Source organism: Coenobita brevimanus, chromosome 7 (genome assembly GCF_032717465.1).
Source record: "Coenobita brevimanus isolate Jiangsu-jjx chromosome 7, ASM3271746v2, whole genome shotgun sequence".
NCBI lineage: Eukaryota > Metazoa > Arthropoda > Malacostraca > Decapoda > Coenobitidae > Coenobita > Coenobita brevimanus.
Window position 1 is genome coordinate 31,791,383 of NC_136960.1, and position 27,636 is coordinate 31,819,018.

The window sequence follows — 27,636 nt, forward strand, 5'->3', positions numbered from 1 at the left end:
ACTAACACAAGAAAGCCTTGTTTTAATCACACTTGTTCTAATGCTGTTTGCAACAAGGAGAGGGCCTACAAAAGGTACCGGAGCCAACCCACCCCTGAATCACATCATCTTTACGTTTCTGCCCGGAATCGTGCTAAGTCTATTCTTCGCTCTGCTAAAAATAATTTCATCCGTACTAAATGCTCTCAACTCTCCAACTCGAATTCTTCCCGCTCCTTCTGGCACCTTGCCAGAAACCTTTCTAACAACTTTACCTCATCATCCTTCCCTCCTCTTCTCTGCTCTGATGGTTCTGTAGCTATTTCTTCTACTGATAAAGCAAGTCTTTTTGCACAGACTTTCTCCTCCAATTCCACCTTAGATGATTCCGGTGCTGTTCCTTCATCACTTCCCGCCTCTGACTTCCTCATGGCTGACATTAAAATTTCTTCAGCTGATGTATTTTCTGCCATCACTGGCCTCAGTACTAACAAGGCATATGGACCTGATGGAGTCCCTCCTGTTGTTCTCAAGAACTGTGCTTCTGTGCTTACACCCTGCCTCGGCAAACTCTTTCGCCTTTGTCTGTCAACTTGTACCTTTCCTTCTTGCTGGAAGTTTGCTCTCATTCAGCCAGTCCCAAAGAAGGGTGACCACTCCCAACCCCCCAACTATCGTCAAATTGCTTTAACATCCTGTATTTCATAAGTTTTCGAGTCAATTCTCAATAGAAAAATTTTAAGACATCTTTCCTATCACAACCTTCTTTCTGATCGTCAGTATGGGTTCTGTCAGGGACGCTCCACTGGCGATCTTCTCATCTACCTTTTAGACTCCTGGTCATCCTCCTTTCGGGACTTTGGCGAAAGCTTTGCCATTGCACTTGACATCTCAAAGGCTTTCGATCGAATCTGGCATAAATCTTTAATTTCCAAACTGCCCTCTTACGGTTTCTATCCTTCTATCTGTGCCTTCATCTCTAGCTTCCTTTCTGGTCGTTCTATAGTCGCTGTTGTAGACGGCCATCGTTCTTCTCCTAGATCTATAAACAGTGGTATTCCTCAGGGCTCTGTCCTATCACCAATTCTCTTCCTTTTATTCATCAGTGATCTTCTAAGCTGTACATCTAACCCAATCCACTCATACGCTGATGACTCCACCCGTCACCTTTCCATTCGGTTCCCGCAACCCCCATTTCAGTAGTTACTTCAACAAACAAGGGATGAGGCTATGGCACACCTAATGTCTGACTTGGCTCGTATCTTTGACTGGGGTAAAAATAATCTTGTTGTTTTTAATGCATCTAAGACTCAGTACTTACACCTATCAACCCGTCAAAATCTTCCACAGATATACCCACTAATGTTTAATAATATTCAGCTTAATTCTGCATCATGCTTGGGTTTTCATTTACTCGGGACTTATCTTGGAAAGATCATATTACATCTCTTGTCAAATCTGCTTCCAAGAGATTGGGTGAGCTAAGCCGACTCCGTTCTTAACTTTACCCCCGATCAATTGTTGACTCTATACAGGGGTTTTATCTGCCTGTATGTGGAGTACAACTCTCATGTGTGGGGATGCTCCCCACATACAGCTCTTCTTAATAGGGTGGAGTCAAAGGCTTTTCGTCTCATTAACTCTCCTCCTCTTACTGACTGCCTTCAACCTCTGTCTCTTCGCCGCACTGTTGCATCTTTATCTCTTTTCTATCGCTACTTTAATGGTCACTGTTCCTCTGAACTGTGTGCATGCATTCCTCCACCTCTACGACGGGCGTGTAGCACCCATCTAGCAGCAAACTCTCATCCCTTTTCTGTCCAACTCTCTAATGCAAGAGTTAACTGTTACTCCAAGTCCTCCATTTATGGAACTGTCTCCCTCTGTCTGTATTTCCTGTTGCCTATGATCTCCAGTCTTTCAAACGCAGTGTGTCCAGGCATCTCGAAATGAATGGATCTTGAATTTGGCTCTCTTGTATTTTGTTTTTCTCTCGGAGGGAACTGTTATTGTGGTCTCATGGCCTTTGGTTCCTTCTTCCTCGCATAAAAAAAAAGCACAGTGGCTAATATATGATAAGACTAGTCTGCAGCAACGAATTTCAGCTCATTCCTCATCTTAGCCTACGGTACCTACCCTCATTATCATGCGTCCTCTTGGGACGTGTATGTCTGTAACTACATCAGCCTTTTGTGGTCGGACTGTAGCAGGTGGTTCTGGAGCCAACAGTTCATATTCCAAGTGTCTGGCGTACTGTGTGGGCTGAAATGATTTGAGCAGACTCTACCCGAGTTGGGAGGAAATTTGTCTGCTCTCCTCCACAAACTTATCCATTTTCTTTTCTTAATTCACTGTTTTTCGGAAATCTGTGGAGATTATAAACAGTTCCCTTACTCCTCCTACTACAGTACATCCAAATACACTACAGCCGTCCATTGCTCAAGAACTATTAGTTATTTACAAAAAAATAAAAGGTGGGGGGATCGCCCCAACCACCGCGACACACAAGTCAGTCCCAGACGTAAACAAGTTTTATGAACCAGTCGACGTCATAGCGGCTCTCAGCCAATGAAAGGCGAGATGAAGAGAGAAATCTGTACTGTACGCAAGAAAAATCATCTGATAAATTACCAATATGCCGGGAATCGAACCCGGGACTCTCAGGTGAGAGCCAGGGACCATACCAATACACCACGACCAAGTAAACGGTAACTCACGTTGTCACAATTATTTAACCAACGTCCCTCCGCCCCCACTGTGGGCAGCAAGAGGATGAGTTAACCCCCTAGCACTCGGGAAAGTAGATGCTTTTAATCTATCCCAAGCACTTACGGCAAGTCAGAATGAAGAGAGAAACCTGTACTGTACACAGGAAAAATCATGTGATAAATTACCAATATGCCGGGAATCTAACCCGGGACTCTCAGGTCAGAGCCAGGCAGCATACCACTACACCACGACCAGGTAAAAGTTAACTTACCTTGTCACAATCTTGTAACCAACGTCCCTCCGCCCCCACTGTGGGCATCAAGAGGATGAGTTAACCCCCTGGCGCTCGGGCAAGTAGATGCTTTTAATCTATTCCAAGCACTTACTCATGTCACACACACACACACACACACACACACACACACACACACACACACACACACACACACAGAATAGGGATGACGAGAGGGTTGTGTAGGTAAAAATTTTAACCAACGCAGCTGTTACCTGGAAGCAGGCTAGTTCTCTCTCTCTCTCTCTCTCTCTCTCTCTCTCTCTCTCTCTCTCTCTCTCTCTCTCTCTCTCTCTCTCTCATTACCTAGCATTCATGAGGTCTTGTGTAGGCAGTCGAGCGATTAACAGAACTGGACAGCTGCTAAACTCCCCATTCCCTCCTACTTTACTGCGGTGCCGTAATAGTTGAATTCTGTGGAGGTAACGATGAATGTGCACACGGGAATAGTTCTTTTACCTTATCTTGGCCCAAATTTTTGCGTTTTTTGCAGCTTCCATCATGTGGCTTAATAACAGAAGAAGACTGCTACATCTCAGTTTTTTCCATAGCACTTCTTTGTGACTAGCATATTCGTGTTGATCTGTTAATATTAGGCCATTTACTGTTCTCTGACTGTCCATCAGTCTTCTCAAGTATATCTTTTCTCATCATTTTACCTCTCGTCCTCGTCCATAGGAGTATTGTCCACTAACGATTTCAGGATGGGAAAAATTTCTTGATAAACTCTAAACGATTTTCCTCTTCCTTGAGCAGCTTCCATCCTCTAAGACTAAAGGTGTTCCATCCTTATATTGCCAGTCCTACTAAATGCATCTCTTCTTCGCTAAGTTCTCCCCACGACTCCTTGGGAATGTTGCTCCCATCCTTCAGCACCTGCTTGGAATTTTTGCCGTATAAAAACAATGATGATGATAATGGTGGTAAAGCCATTGATACTAATACTAATACTGGTAATGATAATAAAAATAAAAAAAAATAGTCCTTATTGTTTCTCTAAATGTGTTTAAAGTGTAGGTATTTATAACAGTTTGCACTTACTGTGAGACTTGCTGCACATTACGCGTAAGTGAACTGCCAGTGGAGTGCTTAAAGTGGCTGTGAGGATATTAAAGTGGAGCGAAAGAGGTGAAACCGTGGTACAGAAAGAGGTTGGTTTTGGTGAACATTCTGGTAGAGATTACGTTTGTTGACATCATGCTGATTACCCCTCACGTATTTGCCGTAGAGAAGATCTTAAGAAACGGAAAGGATCCTAAAGTGGAGTTGAAAATAAAAGGAGCTTTGCGAAATCTAGTTTATAAAGAGAAGAATAATACAGAGTACAGCACAACGCACATGACAGTCACACCAATGCATACAGGAAATACCCTAATAAGAAAAGAGTCGACTGTCATTAAACTATAGTGTGTTTATGTACTGTGTTTTCGTAATGTCAGCCACCCAGTATTATCAGCTATAGTCAATACTGCTTGCCATTTAATACAGGTCTGCAATGGTTTACACTGATGAAAATGGTCAAAAATGGTCAGTAGAGAAGGAAAGTGGTCAGTAGGGAGGGAAAGTGGTCGAAACTGATCAGTATTGAAAGGAAGTGATCGGCAGGGAAGGAAAGTGACCAGTCGAGAAGGAAAGTGATAGAAAGTGGTTAGTAAGGAAGAAAAATGGCCAGTAGGGAAAGAAGGTGGTCCATATAGAAGGGAAGTGATCAGTAGAGAAAGAAAGTGGTCACCACAGAAGGAAAGTGATCACCAGGGGAAAAAAATGATCATTAAGAAAAGAAAGTTGTCAAAAGTGGCCAGTAGTGAAAAGTGGTCCGTAATGAAGGAAAGTGGTCGGTAATGAAGGAAAGTGATTGAAAGTGGTCAGAAAGGAAGAAAAGTGGTCGCTCAGGAAATTAAGTGGTCGGTAGGGAAGGAAAGTAATCGACAGGGAACGAAAAATGGTCAGTATGGAAGGAAAGTGGTCGAAAGTGGTGAGTAGGGATGGAAAGTTGAGGGTGTAGGCATAATATAACACAATACTGTATGCAATAATATAGCTACAAGTAACAATATGTAAAACAGGTAGTTATGTTTGAGTTCTCCAGGAACAGTTACAGAACACATCCTCTTACCTAGACGAACCAGGAATGTCAATTCACATAATGTATATGCACAACCTTTGTTGTCCCAGACCACCAAGAATCCTTAATCATACGATGTATCACAAACTTCCTCGTAGCCCAGACGACCAAGAATTTCATGATATATTCAAACACGTGGAGTAACCAGCCCTAGCCAGTTAGTCCACGTGATAGGAAATTTGTCAGACATACACATCCTCCCCACACTGTATTATAATGTAGGAGAGATTCCCTTCAGATCAGAAAAAGAGGAGAAGGGCTAGAGAGGAGGTCCGACGTTAGGGTCATACTCTGCTAAACTGTAACTCACTTTATATATCTGTGTGCAATAACCTTTGTAACCCAAGAGTGCTGTAACCCACCTCATTGGCGCTATGTCTCACTACTTTATTCTGGCTGAGCTTAACAATCCATGATCGATTGCCCTGTCTCCCTACAAGTACTTAAGACCACGCTGTTGAGAAGTGTAGGGAAGGAAAATGGTCGATAGAGAAGGAAAGACATTGCTTGGGAAGGAAAGTGGTCAGAAGTGGTCACCAGGGAAGGAAAGTGACCAGTTAGGGAAGGAAACTGGCCATCTGCGAAGGAAAGTGGACATAAGGGAAGGAAAATGTTCAGTATGGAAGGGATGCAGTCAGTTAGGGAAAGAAAGTGGGCGATAGGGAAGGAAAGTGGTCGATTAGGGAAGGAAAGTGGTCAGTTAGGGAGGGAAAGTGGTCGGTTAGGGAGGGAAAGTGGTTGGTAGGGAGGAAAAGTGGTTGATAGGGAAGGAAAGTTGTCAATAAAGATAGAAGGTGGTCGGCAGGAAAGGAAAGTGGTTAGTTCGGGAAGGGAAGGAAAGTGGTGGCAGGGAAGGAAAGTTGTCAATTAGGGAAGGAAAGTTGTCAGTTAGGGAAAGAAAGTGGTTAGTAGGGAAGGAAAGTGGTGGCAGGAAAGGAAAGTGGTCAGTTAGGGAAGGAAAGTGGTTGATTGGGAAGGAAAGTGATTGGTAGGGAAGGAAAGCTGTCAATTAGGGAGGGAAAGTTGTCAATTAGGGAAGTAAAGTGGCTGGTGGGTAAGGAAAGTCTTGGACAGGGAAGGAAATTGGTGGTGGAGGGGAGGGCTGTGGTGAAGGAAGGTAGAGGGAAGTTCAATTACAGATAGATCGGGGTAACAGGAAGACGGTATAAATATCGGTGAATGTGGGGAAGACAGAAATGAGATGGTGGGAAAATGGAAGAGACGAGGAGAATGGAGAGAGCTTGGGAAATGAAAGAGGTGCAGAGTAACGTGAAGCATTATGATAAATACAGACAGATTACTGATAAATCTGACACCTACTTTAGGATGAGAAAAGAGCAGAATATAAGAAAGAAGTGGAAGAACGATTGGGTAAACATGAATTGGAGCAGATGGGGGACGTGGAAGGTGTGTGCAAGATATTCACAGAAGAAATATGTGCAGCATGTGAGGTGGTGTGTGGGGTGAAGAGAAGACGGAAAGGGGGGTGCAAGGAACAGCATGGTGGAATGAAGAGGTGAGACAGGCTGTGGCACAAAAGAAGAAAGCATATAATGAATGGATGAGAAATAGGGGCGTGGAAGAATTTCAGAAGCGGAAGAGAGAGCTATATGTAGAATGGAAGAGAGAGGTGAAAAGATTAGTATGAGAGAGTAAGAAGATGAGTGCATGGGAAATTTGGAAGGAATTTGAGTGTAAAGTGGAGGGACTGTAAGAAAATGTTCTGGAAGGAGGTGAAGAGAGTAAGACAGGGTGGCAGTGAAGTTAGTAGTGGAGTGAAAGATAAAAATGGTAGATTACTAGTGGAGAAGGGAGGAAAAATGAGCAGATGGAAAGAACACTTTAAGGAATTGTTGAACATAGAGTATGAAACTAATGCGAGTGTAAGTGGCTGGGGAATGGCTAGGAGGAGGGAGGTGAGAAGACAGGAAGAAATCAGTAAGATAGAAGTTGTGGAAGCAATGAAGAAAGTCAAATAGGGGAAAGCCCCAGGAATTGATGGAATGTGTGGTGAAATGCTGATGCATGGGGGACAGATAGTAGTAGAATGGATGTGGAAGATGTGCAGATTGGCCTGGGAGGAAGGTAGAGTCCCAGAGGATTGGAAGTCAGGTATAATTATTCCCTTGTACAAAGGAAAAGGGGACAAAGAAGTGTGTGGTAATCATAGAGGCATTTGTCTTCTTAGTGTAATAGGAAAAGTATACGGTAGGATACTTACTGACAGAGTTAGGGAAATAACAGAGGAATTAGTTGGAGAAAAACAGTGAGGCTTTAGGATAGGGAGAGGTTGTGTAGATCAGATATTCATTCTTAGATCTTTAGTGGAGAAGTTTCTAGAGAGGAGAAAGAAGTTGTATGCATCTTCATGGGTTTGGAGAAAGCACATGGCAGGGTGGATAGACAAGGATTCTGGAAACTACTAAGAAAATATGGAGTAGATGGGAAGTTGTTGAATGATGTGAAGAGTAAGTATAATGGTGCTAAGGCTGCAGTGTGTGTGGATGGTGAACTGAGTGAATTTTTCTCTTTGATGGTTTGGTTGAAACAGGGATGTGTCATGTCTCCAAAGTTGTTCAATCTGTACATGGATGGGGTAATAAAAGAGATACAAGGTAGGGCAGTGGATGGTGGAGTGGCCCTACTGCGAGAGGGTAGTGTTTGGAAACTCCCTGTACTCTTGTTTGCAGATGATACTGTGTTGTTGAGTGAAGACGAAGGGGAGCTGCAAGGCTTGGTGGACGAGTCTGGGAGAGTGTGTAAGAAAAGGAATCTAAAGGTGAATGTAGGGAAGAGTAAAGTGATGGTCTTTGAGAGAGGTGAAGGCAGTGAATGTACAGTGAGGTTGGATGGTGAGGGAATGCAAAATGTGAGTACGTTTAAGAACTTGGGGAGTGTGATGAGTAAAGATGGAAGTTTGGAGGGTGAAGTGCTTGAAAGGGTACAACAAGGAAGAAAGGTTGCTTCTTCCTTGAAAGCAGTGATAAGAAACAGGGAAGTGAGCATGTAAGTGAAGAAGTTACTACATGACAGTACTGTGATACAAACTCTAACATATGAAAGTGAAGCTTGGACGTTGTCGGAAGGACACAAGTCAAGAGTGAAAGCAGTGGAAATGAGTTATTTAAGAGGAGCCTCACGAATGAGGATATAAAGGAGATTTGTTGTGTGGATGTGGATGTGATAGGAAGCATTAGGAGGAACACACTGGGATGGTTTGGCCTTGAGGAGAGGATGGAGGGTGAGAGACTGACAAGAAGAGTGTATGTGAGCGAGGTGGAGGGGGAGAGGGAGGGGGAGGGGGAAGCTGAGGATGAGATGGAGGGATGGAGAGGAGAGGTATATGAGGGAAGGGGGTGCGAGTTGGGAGCAGGGCAGTGAAATGGCGGGGGACAGGGCGACGTGGAGGCGATTTGTCTGTGGCCACCCCGTACGGGATTGAGACGTCTGGCAAGATTTTTTTTTTTTATGTGATGAAGAAGGAACCAAAGGCAATGAGCCAAGAAAACTGTTCCTTCCAAGAGAAAAACAAAATGCAAGAGTAAGCCAAATTCAAGATCCAATCATTTCGAGATGCCTGGACACACTGCGTTTGAAAGACTGGAGATCATAGGGAGCTGGAAATACGGACAGAGGGATACAGTTCCAGAGTTGACCTGTTGCATAAATGAAGGACTGGGAGTAACGGTTAACTCTTGCATTAGAGAGTTGGACAGAAAAGGGATGAGAGTTTGCTGTTAGACGGGTGCTATGCGCCCGTTGTAGAGGTGGAGGAATGCATGCAAAGAGTTCAGAGGAGCAGTGACCACTGAAGAGGCGATAGAAAAGAGATAAAGATGCAACAGTGCGGCGAGGAGACAGAGGTTGAAGGGAGTCAGTAAGAGGAGGAGAGTTAATGAGATGAAAAGCCTTTGACTCCACCCTACTGAGAAGAGTTCTTTGTGGGGAGCCTCCCCACACGTGAGAGTTGTACTCCACACAGGGGCAGATAAAACCCCTGTATAGAGTCAAAAATTGTGCAGGGGTAAAGAAGGAACAGAGTCGGCTTAGCACACCCAATCTCTTGGAGGCAGATTTTACAAGAGATGTAATATGATCTTTCCAAGATAAGTCCCGAGTAAATGAAACCCCAAGCTTGTTCAAGGATGATGCAGGATTAAGCTGAGTATTATTAAACATTAGTGGGTATACCTGTGGAAGATTTTGTCGGGTTGATAGGTGCAAAAACTGTGTCTTTGATGCATTAACAACCAGATTATTTTTACCCCAGTCAGAGATACGAACCAAGTCAGACATTAGGTGTGCCATAACCTCATCCCTTGGTTGCTGAAGTAACTGCTGAGATGGACATTGCGGGAATCGAATGGAAAGGTGAACGGTGGAGTCATCAGTGTATGACTGGACAGGGTTAGATGTACAGCTTAGAAGGTCATTGATGAATAAATAGAAGAGAGTTGGTGATAGGACAGAGCCCTGAGGAACACCACTGTTAATAGATCTACGAGAAGAACGATGGCCGTCTACAACAGCGACTATAGAACGACCAGAAAGGAAGCTAGAGATGAAGGCACAGATAGAAGGATAGAAACCGTAAGAGGGCAGTTTGAAAATTAAAGATATATGCCAGACTCAATCGAAAGCCTTTGAGATGTCAAGTGGAATGGCAAAGCTTTCGCCAAAGTCCCGAAAGGAAGATGACCAGGAGTCTGAAAGGTAGGTGAGAAGATCGCCTGTGGAGCGTCCCTGACGGAACCCATGCTGACGATCAGAAAGAAAGTTGTAATAGGAAAGATGCTTTAAAATTTTTCTGTTAAGAATGGACTCAAAAACTTTTGAGATACAGGATGTTAAAGCAATTGGACGATAGTTAGAGGGTTGGGAATGGTCACCCTTCTTTGGGACTGGCTGAATGAGAGCAAACTTCCAGCAAGAAAAAAAGGTACAAGTTGACAGACATAGGTGAAAGAGTTTGCCTAGGCAGGGTGTAAGCTCAGGAGCACAGTTCTTGAGAACAACAGGAGGGACTCCATCAGGCCCCTATGCCTTATTGGTATTGAGGCCTGTAATGGCAGAACATTACATCAGCTGAAGAAATTTTAATGTCAGCCATGAGGAAGTCAGAGGGGGGAAGTGATGGAGGAAAAGCACTGGCATCGTCTAAGGTGGAATTGGAGGAGAAAGTCTGAGCGAAGAGATCTGCTTTATCAGTAGAAGAAATAGCTACAGAGCCATCAGTTTAGAAAAAAGGAGGGAAGGATGATGAGGTAAAGTTGTTAGAAAGGTTTTTTAGTATGGATGAAATTATTTTTAGCAGAGCTAAGAAGAGACAGCACGATTCTGGGCAGAAACGTATAAAAGATGTGATTCAGGGGTGGGTTGGCTCCGGTACCTTTTATAGGCCTTCTCCTTGTTGCAGCTAGCATTAGAACAGGTGTGATTAAACCAAGGCTTTCATGCATTAGACAAAGGATATGAGAAAGGAATGTATACTTCCATGCCTGAGAGAATAACCTCTGTAATGCGCAAGGCACACCCAGATGGCTCCCGGCCATGGAAACAATAATCATTCCATGGAAAATCAAAGAAGTACCGCCTGAGGGCCTCCCAATCCGCAGCTCCAAAGTGCCACAGACGACGTTTCTTTGGAGGGTCTGCAGGCCGTACCAGAGTGATAGGATAGGTTAAGGTGATAAGGTTGTGATCAGAGGAGCCCAATGGAGAGAAAAGATTAACAGTGTAAGCAGAAGGATTAGTTGTAAGGAAGAGATCAAGTATGTTGGAGCTCTCTCCAAAGCAGTCAGGGATACGAGTAGGGTGCTGTACAAGCTGCTCTAGGTCATTAAGGATAGAAAAGGTGTAAGCTTGTTCACCAGGTGGAGAGCCAAAGGTGGTGGTGAACATTGAAATCTCCTAGAATGGATATTTCAGAGAAAGGAGAAATGGATAGAATGTGTTCCATTGTAGAAGTAAGATAGTCGAATAATTTTTGATAGTTAGTAGAATTAGGAGATAAGTAAACAGCGCAGATATATTTAGTCAGAGAATGACATGAAAGCCGAAGCCAGAGTGTAGAGAATTCAGAAGAATCGAGTTCAGGAACACGAGAGCAAGATAAGTTGTTGTGTATATATACACAACAGCCACCTTTGGCTTTGAAGTGTGTATAAAGAAAGTAGGAGGATACAGAAAAGGGTCTGCTGTCAGTTGCCTCAGACAGCTGAGTCTCAGTTAGAAAAAGAAGGTGAGGTTTAGAGAAGGAGAGGTGGTGTTCAACAGAGCGAAAGTTAGAGGAAAGGCCATGAATGTTGCAGAAATGAAGAAGAAGAGAGTCAGACAGTGGTTCCAGGCATCTTGAGTCATTACCGGGAAAGGGGCAGAAGGTTGGGGCATTTATGGTCCCCCTTCCCTGGGGACTCGGAGGCTATGTTATTCGACGCCATTTTTTTTTTTTTTTTTTTTAAAGGAAGTGTGGTGTGTACTGTGCATGTAGTTTGGTGTTGATAGAGAAACTTGTTTTGGAGAGCATGCTCGCCAACTCTCTCTGTTACTGAGACACTGAAAAGGTTCAGCAAAGGGGGATGGTCGGGACCTAGTCCCGAGGGCTGACGAAACGGGAGCTCCAGCTCTCCCTGTCATCAGCTTTCCATCCACCTTGGGAGTACTGCCTTATTCGACTGGTGCTACAGATAGACTTTATGCAACAGGGGCTAAAGTGCATGACAATAGGGCTGAAACTTAAAGAAGTTTCAATATTTCTATAATAGTTTTCCCTGCTTCATGTTCTGATAAGAGTTCTATGCTGTTAAAACGATATAATGTTTTATAAAAATATTGCTTCCTACTTCTCCAGGAAAGTAAGGCAATGTCGATATAAACGAAGGGAACACGCATCATAGAATTATAATGTTCAACATCAACCCAAATGACATATTATTATATACTGTATGTTCAAGGCAGTTCGTAATTTTTCTTCCTGAATGACTCTGTATGAAAGTCGATGAACACAAATCCAAATTTCGGAGCATTCTACCAGATTTTAACATAAATTTAAGCCAAGAAATATGAATATACAAGTCCTAGCACCGACGCATGGACGCATGACTGTGACGAACATAAAAACTCTAATGCATTTTGTGAGCCAGTAATATGAACAGTAATAAAAAAATCAACGGAGGTACTTAAGTTATATAGTTACTTATGTGTATGCATCTCATACAGAGTAATCACAAGAGCTAAAAAAGAAAAAAAAAAAAGTGCCCGCTTCAGATAAGCATGAAAACTAATGTAACTACTATTATCCTAAGACACATTTCAGTGTCTTATTTTTCATATTGTGCATTTTATTTTTTATCCATTCATCCATCCATCATCCAATCCTATGTCGCCCCATGAGGAGCGTAGGTGCCTGGTGCTAAGAAAGTTGGTCCTGACGTTTAAGATGAGAGTGACCAGCCTTCCTCATCCCAGAGTGGCATAGCGTGAGCAAAAAAACTCAACAACACCTTGGATAAAAACCTACACAGGCTCAATCCGACTGGAAGGCCTTACTTACCCACTAAACCCAGGTGCCATAATTTGGTTATATGGTTACCACCCAGCGTAGTAGTTTCCTGGTGTACAGGAAACCATTTGGCTTGTGACTCAATGTAGAGTCACCCATAGGCAGAAGGAAGAGGAAAGAATGAAGGAAAGAAAGACAGAAGTGGGACTGTAAAGTCATCCGTGGGCAGAAGGTAGAGGAAAGAATGAAGGAAAGAAAGAAGAGAAGGGGAAGGAAGGAAGAGAGGAAAGGGCAGACACCCGAAGCAGCACTACACTGAGTGAGTGGATGGTGAGAGTTCCCACCCACCACTAAGATGGAAACGCTTATGTCAGAAATGGCCAGGACCTTCAGCCAAGTTTTAAGGGATTTCGATATATCTTAGTGACAGGAAAATAAGAGTAAAAGTAGATGATGTATATTCCAATTTCCACTCAATTAATGCCGGCGTGCCGCAGGGATCAGTTCTGGTGCCAACCCTATTTCTGGTTCATATTAATGTTCTCTTATCAGTCACCCACAATCCCATTCACTCATATGCAGATGACTCAACACTACATAGTTCATTCACACTCAGACACCCATTTACAAAGTCTAGTATCTCTACCTCTCAACTCAGTACAGCCATCTCCATAAATCAAGATCTATCTACGATCAGTGAATGGGGACAAAACCATGTCTCTTTTAATGCTATTAAACTAAATATATACAGTTTACTAATAAACAGATATTGCCAGATTCGTACATTACCTTCAGTGCTACTAATAATCCCATCTCCAAAAGTATTGAAATTCTTGGCGTCTCACTTAACAGTGCCCTCAGCTGGACCTCTCATGTCAGATCACTTGCTAAAATCGCCTCAAAGAAACTTGGATTATTGTACAGAGTCCGTAACTTCTTCGCCGATGAGCAGTTAGTTATAATTTATAAGAGTCATGTGTGCTCTCAGCTTGAATATTGCTCACCCTTGTGGAATGGTTGTGGAGAGGTTGCATTAAGACAACTAGACAAAATTCAGAACAAAGCTGTTAGAATCATTAACAACCCTGTCATTACATATTAACTACCTCCCCTGCATGTAAGAAGGATTGTTTCCTCCCTTGCATTATTTTACAGATATTTTTTTGGCAAATGCTCAGACGAAGTTGCGTCCATGGTGCCACCTCTCCATGCCTTCCCTCATGCTACACGGGCATCTGGTAGCGCTCATGACTGGAATGTCACTCAGCCATATTGCAGAACTTCTGCCTATCAGAATTCTGTCATTCCCAGAACTGCATCTCTCTGGAATTCGCTTCCCCAGAGTTCTTTCCCTCCAAATTTCAGCCTACAGCTGTTCAAGTCTAACTGTTACAGATATTATATGAACGGAGGACGCCAGTAATCTGGTGTATGGATTGTTTCTTTTTTTTTTCTCATTTGTTTTTCCTTCCCCCGTTCTGTTATTTATTTAAAAAAAAAAAAATACTGTATACAAGAGCTTCGCGGCCCTCTCGGGCCGTGCAGCACTTGCCCAAATTAAGAGAGTCTGTAAACCATGCTTTGCTTCAGAGCCTAAATGAGAGCCATTTCTGAACAGCAACCACCACAGCCACAACCAAAACCACAGCTTCCACCACCGCTACCACCACAGCTACCCCCGCCACCACCATCACCACCACTACAGTCACCACCACACACTGCCACAGCTACTACCATCGCCATCATCAACACGGCTGCCACCACCAACATACTCACAGCTACCACCACCAGAGCAACCATCGCCATCATCACAGCTACTACCACCACCAATCAAGAGCTATCACCACCATCATCACAGCTGCCACCACCACCATCATACAGCTACCACCACCACCGCTACCACAGCTACCACCGTTTTCTGCTGAATATAATCGTCTGTTCATAGCATCAGTGAAGTAATAGACATCGGAGTGTAGATGTACAACAAATCTCTCTCTCTCTCTCTCTCTGCAAAAACCTTACGAAGCTCCACGGAAATGCCCGCCTCCTCCTCCACCAATGGAGACAATTGTTAGGGGCCAAAACACCCCTTTAGAAAATATCACTTGACATGAAATTGAAAACTGCTCCGTCTGGGATCCAGTTCCAGCCATCCTTCCAAGCTTCATCAAAAACCTTTTTCCAGTTTTGGCAGCACAACTCACACACACACACACACACACACACACACACACACACACACACACACACACACACAGGATTATGGAATATTAGATTAAGCTCAAACTACTACCAATACTGCCTTTACAACAACAACTACTACTACTGCTATTAATATAATAATAATAATAATAATAATAATATTAATAGAAGTTATAATAATAATAATAATAATAATAATAATAACAATAATAACAATAATAATAACAAGAACAATAAAAATAACGATAATAATAATAATAATAACACTAATAACTACAATTCTGAAAATGTTGAAGCAATATTCAGAGAACTCCATATTCCAGATGAAGATACTTTTATCATTGTAGACTTAGTATTATGGGACTTTTGGTATGACAAAAAAATTTTGTGGATTTTGACCTGTGACGTTGAGATCAGGATCAAGGTCATTCGTAAATGCAAATCGTGTTCACTCATGATCCACAACATTTCCACAAAGTTTGGTCAAAACTGAGTAAATACTTTAAGATTTGGCACTTTAGTCATGAGGCAGCCATTTTGATTTCCTCATTATCTCAAAAAGTATTTGTTAGATCTCATTAATAGTCTCACAATAACTTTGTAGTAACTTGTAGAGAAGTTTTGTAGATTAGTTATATATATATTTGACTTGTGGACGAGCGGTTGTTATACGTGAGTAGCTTTGTAAGTAGATAATCTTCGTTCCCTTTTTGTCATGCAATGACAGGAGAGGTAAAGAATAGTATGGGACTATTTTTATTTGTCTTGGAAATATTAACAAAGTCTCTCACACAGAGTGAAGTATAAAGTAGAGTTCCGCTAGCTACCTCCCTCTCTCTCTCTCTCTCTCTCTCTCTCTCTCTCTCTCTCTCTCTCTCTCTCTCTCTCGCCCATGTTGCTAGGCTCGTTCTCCCTACTACCTGCCGGTTCTATGGCCTGTCTCCTTCTGAGCTCTGCTTCCTAAATTCTGGTGTAGCAGGGGTCGTGTCACGTGTGTTACACTGTGGTTGGAAAGTTCTAGAAACCTGTGTGTGAGTATGTGTGTATGTGTGTGTATGGTCACTAGGCTTTGTTCGTATGCTATCTCGCTGACACACTACCTATATCATCCCCTGACTTGCTACTTCCTGTGTATTGTCAACATTTCCTCAGTTAACTTGCAAGATCATTTCCCTTTCCCAGGCTTGCCTGGAGCTCTGTCTATCTATCTATTTATCTACAGTATCTATCTATCTATCATGATTTGTAATTATAATATGGAGCCCTGACATTGCTCGGCCGCGCCGCTGAAGGTCCTCCGACAGCAGTCATCATTGACATATGCTAATCTATTAGTACATATTATTGATTATAATATTGTATACATATAATATTCATAGTAAATTGCAATGATCTAGTAATATTACATTTTAAACAAGTTGTATACATATTTGAATAAATGCAATGGTTGTTGTATGACATTTTGTAAGATATGTATGTATAACAGACATACACATATAATTGTGCAATGGTAATACTGCTAGGTTATTACATTACATATTGAGTTATCCCTTTAGTAATGTCTAATATTTCACCTAACTTGTATGATGATACTGGTAATACACAATTGTGGTATAACTGTATGACTTATACATAATATTGTAGTAACATTGTGGTAATACATAATTGTAATATTGTGAATTGTTACATAATTGTATTGTAATTGTTACATTGTAGTAACATTGTAGTAACATATAATTGTAACATTTTATGAATTGTTACAGAATATTGTGGTAATGCATAATTGTGTTGGCCTTATAATTGTAGTTACATTTTGTTAATGCAACTGTTACATAATTGTGTTGGCCTTATAAATGTAGTTAAAGTTACATAAAAGTTACATTTTGTTAATGCAACTGTTACATAATTGTTACATATTGTTTGTAGTTACATATTTGTAGCAAGTGTAACATAATGCAATCGTTTGTCGTTACATAATTGTTACATATCGTTTGTCGTTACATAATTGTAATAATTGCAGTCCTGACATTGAATCCGGTCATGCTGCGGTCGATGATATGATGTGCCATGTCACTAGCTTGTGGAGACAACAATTTGCTTTTTTTTGTTTGTAGTTTATGTGGTATTTTGGCATTTGTAGTAACACTTACACTTAATTTCATTTATTTGTTATGTGATCTTACTCTATTTCTTTTTCTTTTCTTTCTTTTTTTTTTTTGTATGTATTGATTTTCTATAGTTTGTTTTTCTTCATTTGTCTACGCTTTTTCTGTGTTGTTCATGGTTGCATAATTGTTGGCTAATTCCCTTAGGACCCTTTTTTAAGGTTTAGTTTATTTTGCACAGATATTACTGAAAATGATATTATATAGTCCCATATTTTGTTATTTTATATAAAAAATATATATACACTATATACAGTATTAACTATATACACTGACATGTTCTTCACTTGTACCTATCGTGGGCAATAGATGTGTCAGCACTGTGTGGAAATCATTGTCTTCACGATTGTGTTGAAGATGTTCATTCTTGCTAACGTCATTTGTGTTGGCCATTTTTTTTTTTCTCTGGTTTTCCTTGTAACTTAATTTATCTGTTTCCACAAGGTAGCTTTAATTAATATATGTTTAATACAGTTCTTTTAATCGCTCACTGAGTAACTGTGATAGTATATTTTCTGTATTACTTTGTAGATGTAATAATGTATAGCTGTATGTATGAAACTCGTATTTTATATAGGTATAAATGGTAACACTCGTTGATAGTAAATAAATGCTATAATAAATGAATGAATATATACAGTGTAGAATATTTATTGGTGATTATTTAGTGTTTGAGTTATGCAGATAATTGAAGTAAGTATGTGTACGTAAGTTGTAACTATACAGCACGTTTTATATGTTTGTGCAGAAGTTTTTTGTCTATCACTGTGTATTGTATAAATGAAGTAACTATGTAACTCACTAATTTTTACCGTGGTGGACATGGTGTGAGTAATGTTGCACGTGGTGATAGCGTTGTCCTTTGCGGGTTGATTGACGTGTTGTGGGGTGTCAGACACACGGCTTGGCGTCGTCTCAGCACACGTATGGTGACGTCGACTTCCCACACTGGTAGCTGTGGTGAGTAAATGAGTAGCGATGAGTAACTTGAGTGAAGATGAGTGAGTAAGATGAGTTGTGAATATGGTCTTGGTATTTGCTTCGTTGTCTTGACCTCTTCACTCCTGCGTCAGCGGTGGAGATTGGGTGGAGGTAGGAGAGAAAGGAGGGTGAGGTCAGATGGTTGTGAGTTGTGAGTCGTGTCTCACTCTTCGTTTGTTTGTTTTGTTTTTCTTTCTCGATGCATTTCCGGTCCTTTTTTCTTGTGATTTCCTCGTTGTGGGATGAAGACTGCCACTACTTGTAGATGCGTGTAGAAGATTATACAGACAACTCGTGGAGTTGTTACTTGTAGTTGATTGTAGATGGTTGTAGTTCGTTGGTTCGTCGTAGATGCAAGATTGTTTGTATCAGTATTTTGTTAAACTACTGGCAAGGCGCCCTGTGACCTCTTCACCTCTACATCAGCGTGATGATCGAGGAGACGGAGGGGGCTGATTGGAGAGCATACTATCAGGAGCTGGTTATGAGTTATTGGTTGTGAGAGGTATTTTTTGTTTTTAATCTTGATATTGTGTAAGAATTCACTGTAGATTCGTAGACGAGGTTCATACGTTCACTGACGCAGTATCTCACAATAACTTTGTATCTTCTTGTAGTGGAGTTTTGTAGATTAGTTATATATATATTAAAGTTGTGGACGAGCGGTTGTTATACGTGAGTAGCTTTGTAAGTAGATAATCTTCGTTTCTATTTGTCATGCAATGACAGGAGAGGTAAAGACGAGTATGGGACTATTTTTATTTGTCTTGGAAATATTAACAAAGTCTCTCACACAGAGCGAAGTATAAAGTAGAGTCCCGCTAGCTACCTCCCTGTCTCGCTCTCTCTCTCTCTCTCTCTCTTCCCTCTCGCCGATGTTGCTAGGCTCGTTCTCCCCACTACCTGCTGGTTCTACGGCCTGTCTCCTTCTGAGCTCTGCTTCCTAAATTCTGGTGTAGCAGGGGTCGTGTCACGTGTGTTACACTGTGGTTGGAAAGTTCTGGAAACCTGTGTGTGTGTATGGTCACTAGGCTTTGTTCGTATGCTATCTCGCTGACGCACTACCTATATCATCCCCTGACTTGCTACTTCCTGTGTATTGTCAACATTTCCTCAGTTAACTTGCAAGATCATTTCCCTTTCCCAGGCTTGCCTGGAGCTCTGGCTATCTATCTATTTATCTATCTATCTATCATGATTTGTAATTATAATATGGAGTCCTGACAATAGTACCCAGGTACACTAGTATCGTAGTCGTCGCCGAGCTTTTCTGAAAGTGTGTTAGACTGCAGGGATTTTAAGAAGGAGAGAATGTTCATTGTACTTGTCATAGATGGCAGGAGAAAGATAAAGATAAGTCTGGGGTTTGATTGCAGTTTATTTCTTCAGAGGGATTATCTCAAAAGAGCAGTACTGAGGCGACAGCAGTTTTATGCTTGCTAACTCCGCGTTCTCTATTCATGCCCCTCCTCACCATCTCTCTCTCTCTCTCTCTCTCTCTCTCTCTCTCTCTCACTCTCTCTCTCTCTCTCTCTCTCTCTCCTTCTTCGTCTCTCCCATTTCCCCTGTATATGACTAGTTGTGTCACATGTACAGGCATCTGTGTGTGAGGAACCCTTCAAGCCTGGGGAGTTTCCATCAGACGTCACACTGTGCTGTGGGTTAAGTTCCTAATAACAGAATGTGCAGCTATACTTCCTCTAGCCCTCTCGCTTAGGCATGACTTTCTTCTAACCTCCATAATATATATATATATATATATATATATATATATATATATATATATATATATATATCATCATCCGGACCTCCTTTCCCACCCTAGGGCAGGGTGAGGAGTAGCAATGTCCAGACAGCCCGAATTTGCCAAGTCCAATAGGCCTTGCTTCCACTCACTCACCATTCAAGCCGCCGGAATCTTGGCTTTATCGGATACGCCAAAAACACTCACCACATTCTGTTGCTTCACATAATCGTATCTAACAGAGTCAATCCCGATGCTGCCACGTTAAAAAGGGGTGCCAAAATCCCTGATCATGCACTTCTCCTCGCAACATTCATCCAGCCAGCTCGATCTCCTGTCAGTTCCCTAGCCTCACCGACTTCCAAACCTCTCTTCCTCACACACTCATCCACCATATCTCTCCACCTTCTCCTTGGCCTACCTCGCCTCCTCCCTCCTTCGAATTTGCTCAGATATACCCTTTTCACCACTCTGTTGTTATCCATTCTCTCCACATGACCATACCATCTCGGTACACTCACTTCGCTTCTGGTGTCCACTGACTTCCTTATTCCATATCTTTCATGAATCACATTATTTTGTATCCTGTCCACCCTCTGTACTCCACATACATTCCTCAGCAGTCCCATCTCCACTTCTCTTACTCTTGACTATTCATTTTCATGCCACACCATAGGCACACATCCATATGTTAAAGTTTGCACTAACACTCCTTCATGTAAGCCTCGTGCAGCTGCAACACTCAAGCCTCTGTTTCTTATCAAGACTTTCATTGCACCAGCTACTTTTCTTCTTTGTGTCACTCTACTTTCAACTTTTTTTGCACATTTTTCTCTCTTTTCTGTCACTGTACCCAGGTATTTGAACTCTCACCAATTCCAGTCTCTCCATTCATTGTAACATCGCACTGGGAGTCACCTTCTCTCTCAGTAACCATCACTTTACTCTTTTCTACATTTACTCTCAAGGCACGACCATCACACACATCAGCAAAACTCTGCACTAGCCTACCAAGCTCTTGTTTGGTACTTGCAAGAAGTACTGCTTCATCAGCATACAACAAATTTGATGTATTCCATCCATCACCATTCATTACCAACGTCATCCCTCTCTCCATTATTCGTGTTTTTACTTGTCTCATCACCCCATCCATATATATATATATATATATATATATATATATATATATATATATATATATATATACAGCAGCCATGGGGACATAACACAACCTTGTCGCACGCCAACACCGATCGTGAACCATTCACTTAGATGCCCATTAACCCTTACACATGCTTCACTACCATCATAAAAACTCTTGACAGCATCTTGCAGCTTACCATCTACACCGTACATGCGCAAAACTTTCCACAATCCCTCTCTTTCTACTTTGTCGTATGCTTTTTCCAGATCCATGAATGCCATAAACACCTTATGGTCCTCCTCAGAAGCCTTCTCTGCTATCTATCCCACTGCAAATATATAATCCACACATCCTCTGCCACTCCTAAAACCACCCTGTTCATCACTCACTAGGACTTCTGATATCTCTCTTACTTTTTCTATAATAACAGTGGGGACCAAAATAAAATAAATTTCTTGATGCCTTTGTATTTAGACCTTATTCTGGATATATTCATGCCACTGATTCAGAAAATAGCCTCCGATTCATTCCAGCATCTCTAGTTTTTGAGATAATGCATGTATCATTAAAGGGATCTTTCTGGAGGACTTCTAGCAAATTACAAAATGTGAACCAAAGATCTCTGGGTGTAACGGTAGGTTACAAGCATCGAATGGCCATTTTTTGTTTCTTGAAAAATTAATTTACATTGCCTGAGTTATTTGGGTTATGCTCCCCCCCTTTTCACTAGCACAGGCCTTTTCAGAATGATGAGAGCAGTCAAGGAAACTGTGTACAATACATTTTATGCTGAATATTATTTTGTAAGTTGAGACATATGGTATCCTCTGTAACTCTGTCCCCACCACCACTATCTGCCAGGTTGAGGAGAACTCCTGGAGGAGTCGAGGAGAGTAAGAGTTAGTATTCAGTCAGGGAGCGTAGAGGGAGGTGTGCTGTCCTACTGTTCCTTTGTCTGACCCTGAAATACTGTTATCAAATTGACTCTGATTACTGTTTTACTAACTATTGCACATTTCCTCTTTTACCACATCATGCTGAAGTAGAAAAAAAAAAAACATGATTGCCAGGGCAGCCTAGGGAAATAATAGTAAGTGTAGACTGTCATTAGTGTGTGAAATCACATTACTCTTTCCTACTACCTTAATCTTGGTGCCTTGTAATTCTTTTCAGAGGCAGGTTATGACATTGCTTCCTCGCGTAGAAAGTGTTCGAATCATCCAAATACTTTCTGCTATATTTTTGAAGTACACGTTCATGGAACAGAGAAAATCTATTTCTGATTTCGTGAGAAGGGCATACTTTACTTATTTCAAACTACACCTAGGGGACCAAGATAAGCCATGGGCTCCGCACATTGTATGTAAAACATGCGTAGAGCATCTGCAGCAATGGACTAACAGAAAGAGGAGTTGCCTGAAATTTGGTATACCAATGGTCTGGAGAAAACAGAGGAACCATAGTGATGAGTGTTACTTCTGTTTGGTTAACATAAAAGGTATCAGTGGACATAACCGGAGTAAATGGAAGTATACTGACCTAGATTCAGCAAGACGGCCTGTTGCACACTCAGATGAGATACCTGTCCCATCATTCAGCCATCTTCCAGAGCTCCCTCAAGAAGATGATGAATCACCAGCTGATGTAGACAGCATTTGTGGGCGAAAAGACAGCTATTTCAAAGGAACATCATCAGTTGCAGAAGGTTTTAGTTGGCACGAACTGAATGACCTCATAAGCGACCTAAATCTCTCGAAGAAATCATGAGAATTGTTGGTGTCCAGGGTACTACAACCGGGAGCCAAAATCACGTTTTATTGCCACAGAGAGGGGGATTTACTGCCCTTCTACTCTGAGGAGAACGATTTTGTTTCCTGCAACGATGTTCAAGGTCTGCTGATCTAAATGGGTATATCAAAATATGCATCAATTGAATGGCGGTTATTCATAGACAGTTCCAAACGGAGCTTAAAATGTGTCCTTCTACACAACAGCAACAAACGTGGATCAATCCCAATCTGTCACTCAAACGGATGCGTGAACAGCACGAGACAATCCCCCTGGTCTTGGAGAAGATATACCACGACCACCAAATGGTCGATATGTGTGGTTCTGAAGATGGTGAATTTTTTCCTGGGCCAGCAGAGCGGATACACCAAGTATCCCTGCTTTATCTGTCTCTGGGACAGTAGATCTAAAGATGAGCACTGGGTGAAAAGAGAGTGGCCTCTGAGAGAAAACATTTTTGAAGAAAAGAATGTCATCAAAGAGCCTTTGGTTGACAGGGAAAAGATCATTTCGTCATCATTGCACATCAAACTAGGTTTGCTGAATCAGTGTAAAGGCTTTGAATAGAGATGAGGCTTGCTTTGGCTACGTATGTAGAAATTTTCCTACACTGAGCATGGAAAAGCTGAAGGGAACTCATGAAAGACCCATGTTTCCAAGATTCAATGGACAGCACTGAGGCTTGTGTATGGTCTTCGTTCATGCTGGCTGTAAGGAACTTCCTTGGGAACCCTAAGGCAGGTAACTACTCTGAACTAGTGGAGAACATGCTCTCTTCTTTTTGTCAACTTGGTTGTAAAATGGGCATCAAAGTGCATCACCTCAACAGTCACTTGGATAGTTTCCCAGACAACCTAGGTGATCTAAGTGAGGAACAGGGTGAACAATTTCACCAAGACTTAAGGACCATGGAAGAGCGGTACCGGGGACACTGGGATAACCACATGATGGCAGATTACTGTTGGAACATTCAACGTGATTGTCCTGGAGCATCTCACCGCAAGAAGACTCTGAAATGCTGTTTATGTGAGATGCCTGAATAAAAGAACATTTTTTTTCACTGATCACTTTCTATGCTGATTTGATTATTATCTGAGTGTTTGGCTGTTGATTAACTTTTAATAAAATATTATTTCTGATATTTATCTTACTTTTGTATTAAATAGGCGACAGCAGTGATTGCCAGTCAACAATCTTTGTGCACAACTGTTAGTACAGGAGAATATCACAAATATATAATATCTTGATAACCAGAGCTGATGGAGAAAAACTAATGCAATTTTTAGAATCAGCGACCTCAATATACACAGTAACAGGTCTAACATCTCAGGCACCAAAAGTTAGGTTCCCCAGTGTAATTTTTCCATATATATATATATATATATATATATATATATATATATATATATATATATATATATATATATATATATATATATGTGTGTGTGTGTGTGTGTGTGTGTGTGTGTATGATATATTAACCCGCCCCATCCCGACCACTTTTCCACCACTGACTACCCCCAGTCCCTACCATTTTTGGAAAAAAAAAAAAAAATCTCAAACCTCCACTTTTGGTGAGAAACATCGAAAATTCATAGAGAACTCGGTCACCTGAGGTTTAAAATACTCAATACAGGTAGGAGAACCTCCTTACCTTATTGGGTTTTCTAACAGGCTGGCACCAAAGAAAACGAGTTCTATGGGAGGATAACTATTTCACACCACTCATAAATGGTATTTATTTATTTTCTTTATACGAATTTATATGTAGTATGAGAGTATATTGATTTTCAAGCAGTAATATCGGCATTATAACCATTGTTTCACTCACTAACTCATCACCATACCTGACCTTTTTTTTGCCACATTACCTGATCATCATTTCTGACTGTTTCTTCCTCTAATGCTATGTAAAGTTTGTCCTCCACATTGTCATTGATTGGGAAATTACTCTGGCCCTGAATTTCGTACCATGGCATGACATAGCTTTACTGGCCAGGTCACTGATAACAGGTGAATTGCTGAGACAATGGCGTGCACGGGGGGGGAGGAGGTCATGCTGGGTAAGGCATTGTCCCTCCCTAGCATCTTGTAGAGGAAAGTGTCACGTGTATACGTACCAAGAATCACTCGCAAATTTCGAAAATTGTGCAAATTAGGGACCTTGCAATTGATTCGCGTTTATGTACGTCGACGGGATTGGGAATGACAAAACGTGTGGACGTTGAAGAACGTCGACGGGATGCTGCGGGTTAATGTTGTCATATGAAATGGTTACATATATATGTTTTTCATTTATGCATGATTAGATTAATATTATATAATATATTACCTCATAATTTTCCTTCATGTGTCTATTTTTTTTTCTTTATATACATAATTTACACTATTTACATATTATACACATTTCAGTCAGGGGGTCTCACTTGAATGTTTACTTTTCCTTCCGAAAATACTGACTCCAAGTTTGCAATCCTTGCTTGCATTCTGTGCATAGCCAATAGTAATATACCAAATACAATGGAAAAGTTTATAAAGACAACTGGAGCTGGGCTATACACAATATGGATTGAACATACTTATATTTATTAACCGCATAGTTTCAAACTTAGGTGAAGTCAACTTAATATTTGTGCTCATGTTTAAATCCATTTCAGGCAGTGGTTGGAAGTATTTGTGTGTGTGATTAAGGATGGCATAGTGATTGTTTGTAGCTAAGGTGGACAAAGCTGGTATAAGAACAGCACAATAATTAGGTGCTATGTGCAGTCCTGATGCTGAAGTATGAGATAGTGGTGAATCTGGAAAAATTACGAAAACTGATGTATTATGAGTGAAATAGAAAAACTGTGAATGCCTGATATGTTGATGGTGGGTGAGTATCTGGAGCAAATGTGAAGTTGCAATGCTGATGAATGTCATTCTTAAGATATTCATTTCACAAGGGACTGTTCCAGTTGGCTGGAACATGAATCTGTATGCAGGATATAGGTGAACAGCATGTAAGGATGCACGACACTTTTGTTCAATCATTGATTCATTAGTGAAAGTGACAGTGTCCTGTCTCTTGGAGGCCATGATGAGTTCGGTGTTGGTGTTTATGTTGATGAACAACGTGTCATTCTTCTCAGATGGAAAAGGGTATATAGTCATCCCTTAACATTCGCGGGGGTTAGGTAACAGAGACACTCGCGAATGTTGAAAATCCGTGGATATCTGCTGCCCCCACTTAAAAACACTCTGGACCCCCCATTTCCTTAAATAACTAATGAAAAGCCCAATATGCATGTTTACAACCACTTTATTTAATACAAGAACACTAAAAGTAAAAATAATGAATAGTTGCTCCTGCATGGCCTCTTCTGACTACTGTACTCATCCCAGCTCCCTCCTCCAGCCTCCCCATCATCGACACTGCTTACAACAAAAACAAATGTTCTATGAGTACTGTAACAGCAACCCCCATTTCCTATGTACTGTACATCACTACAAACAATAGTACAGTAATAAGGGCAAGAGAAGCTACAAAAACAGTTAAAATTTCCACGTTACTGCATTCCACAACAGGAGGTGAAGCAAGGGTGGTGGTGGGTTGAGAGGATTCGGCACTACTGACAATAAAAAAAATAGTTGTTGTAATTAAAGATAATCTCTATGTACATTTTTACAAACAATAAAAAGGGCAAATAAAGCTATAAAAATAAAATTACTACGAAGCGATAAAAAATCTAACATTTTCACTTTACCTCTCCTTGGTGATGGTGGTGGGTTGAGAGGATTCGGCACTGCTGACAATAACAAGAATAAATATTTGTTGTAACTAAAGATAATCTCCACGTACATTTTCAAAAACAATTAAAATGGAAAATAAAGCTATAAAAATAAAATTACTAATAACATTATAAAAAATCTAAAATTTTCATTTTACCTCTCCTTGGTGATAGTGGTGGGTTGAGAGGATTCGGCACTGTTGACAATAACAAAAATAAATATTTGTTGTAACTAAAGATAATCTCCACGTACATTTTCAAAAACAATTAAAATGGAAAATAAAGCTATAAAAATAAAATAGCTAATAAAGCTATAAAAAGATGTAACATTTTCACTATACCTCTCCATGGTGATTTTTGATTAGCCAATGATGGAGGCTCTCACACACAAAGCTTTGGTATGACCAACCAATCGTGGAGCTTTCCCCTTGTATCAGCTGGTAAACACAACAAAGCCCTTCACCACGAAGACTGCAAGGGAGAAAATGGAAGAAAAGAAATACTGTACAGGTAATCCTAGCCCATCCCAACTTTTCCCCTAATGAATTAATAGCATTAAGAAATGAAGTGGCCAAAAAGAAGATTGTTACAGTACATTTCAGTCACTGGATAATGCCATTACTAAAACAGTCATGAACTGTGCCTGGGATAATGTTACAGTGTCAGCAGAGTTCAACGATATATATATATATATATATATATATATATATATATATATATATATATATATATATATATTCATTCATTCATTCATTGCCAGACGCCATGTATCCCAAACGGGGTGGCCAAGGGCTTAGAGTTAATTGTTTTACAGGGAGGGGCACTAATCCTCCACCAACCCCACTTGACACGTACGGATAACGAGCCAACAGCATCTGGTGTTCCCAGGCGGTCACCCATCCGAGTACTAACCAGACCCAACGTTGCTTAATATATATATATATATATATATATATATATATATATATATATATATATATATTCTGTAGCCATCCGCAGATATTCAAAACCGTGTTTGTTAAAACCGCGGATGTTAAGGGATGACTGTATTTGATAGACTGTGAACAGATTATCTGTTATGAATGCTTCATAAACTATTACTGATGCTGGCATTTGAGTCACTTCCAAGCATGGAGAATATAGCATGAAATTCCTGTCTTGAAACAAAGGCTTCAAACCATGTTTATGTATGCCTTGACTAATTATTTGCCGTACATCGTGAAATGGAAGTAGGTT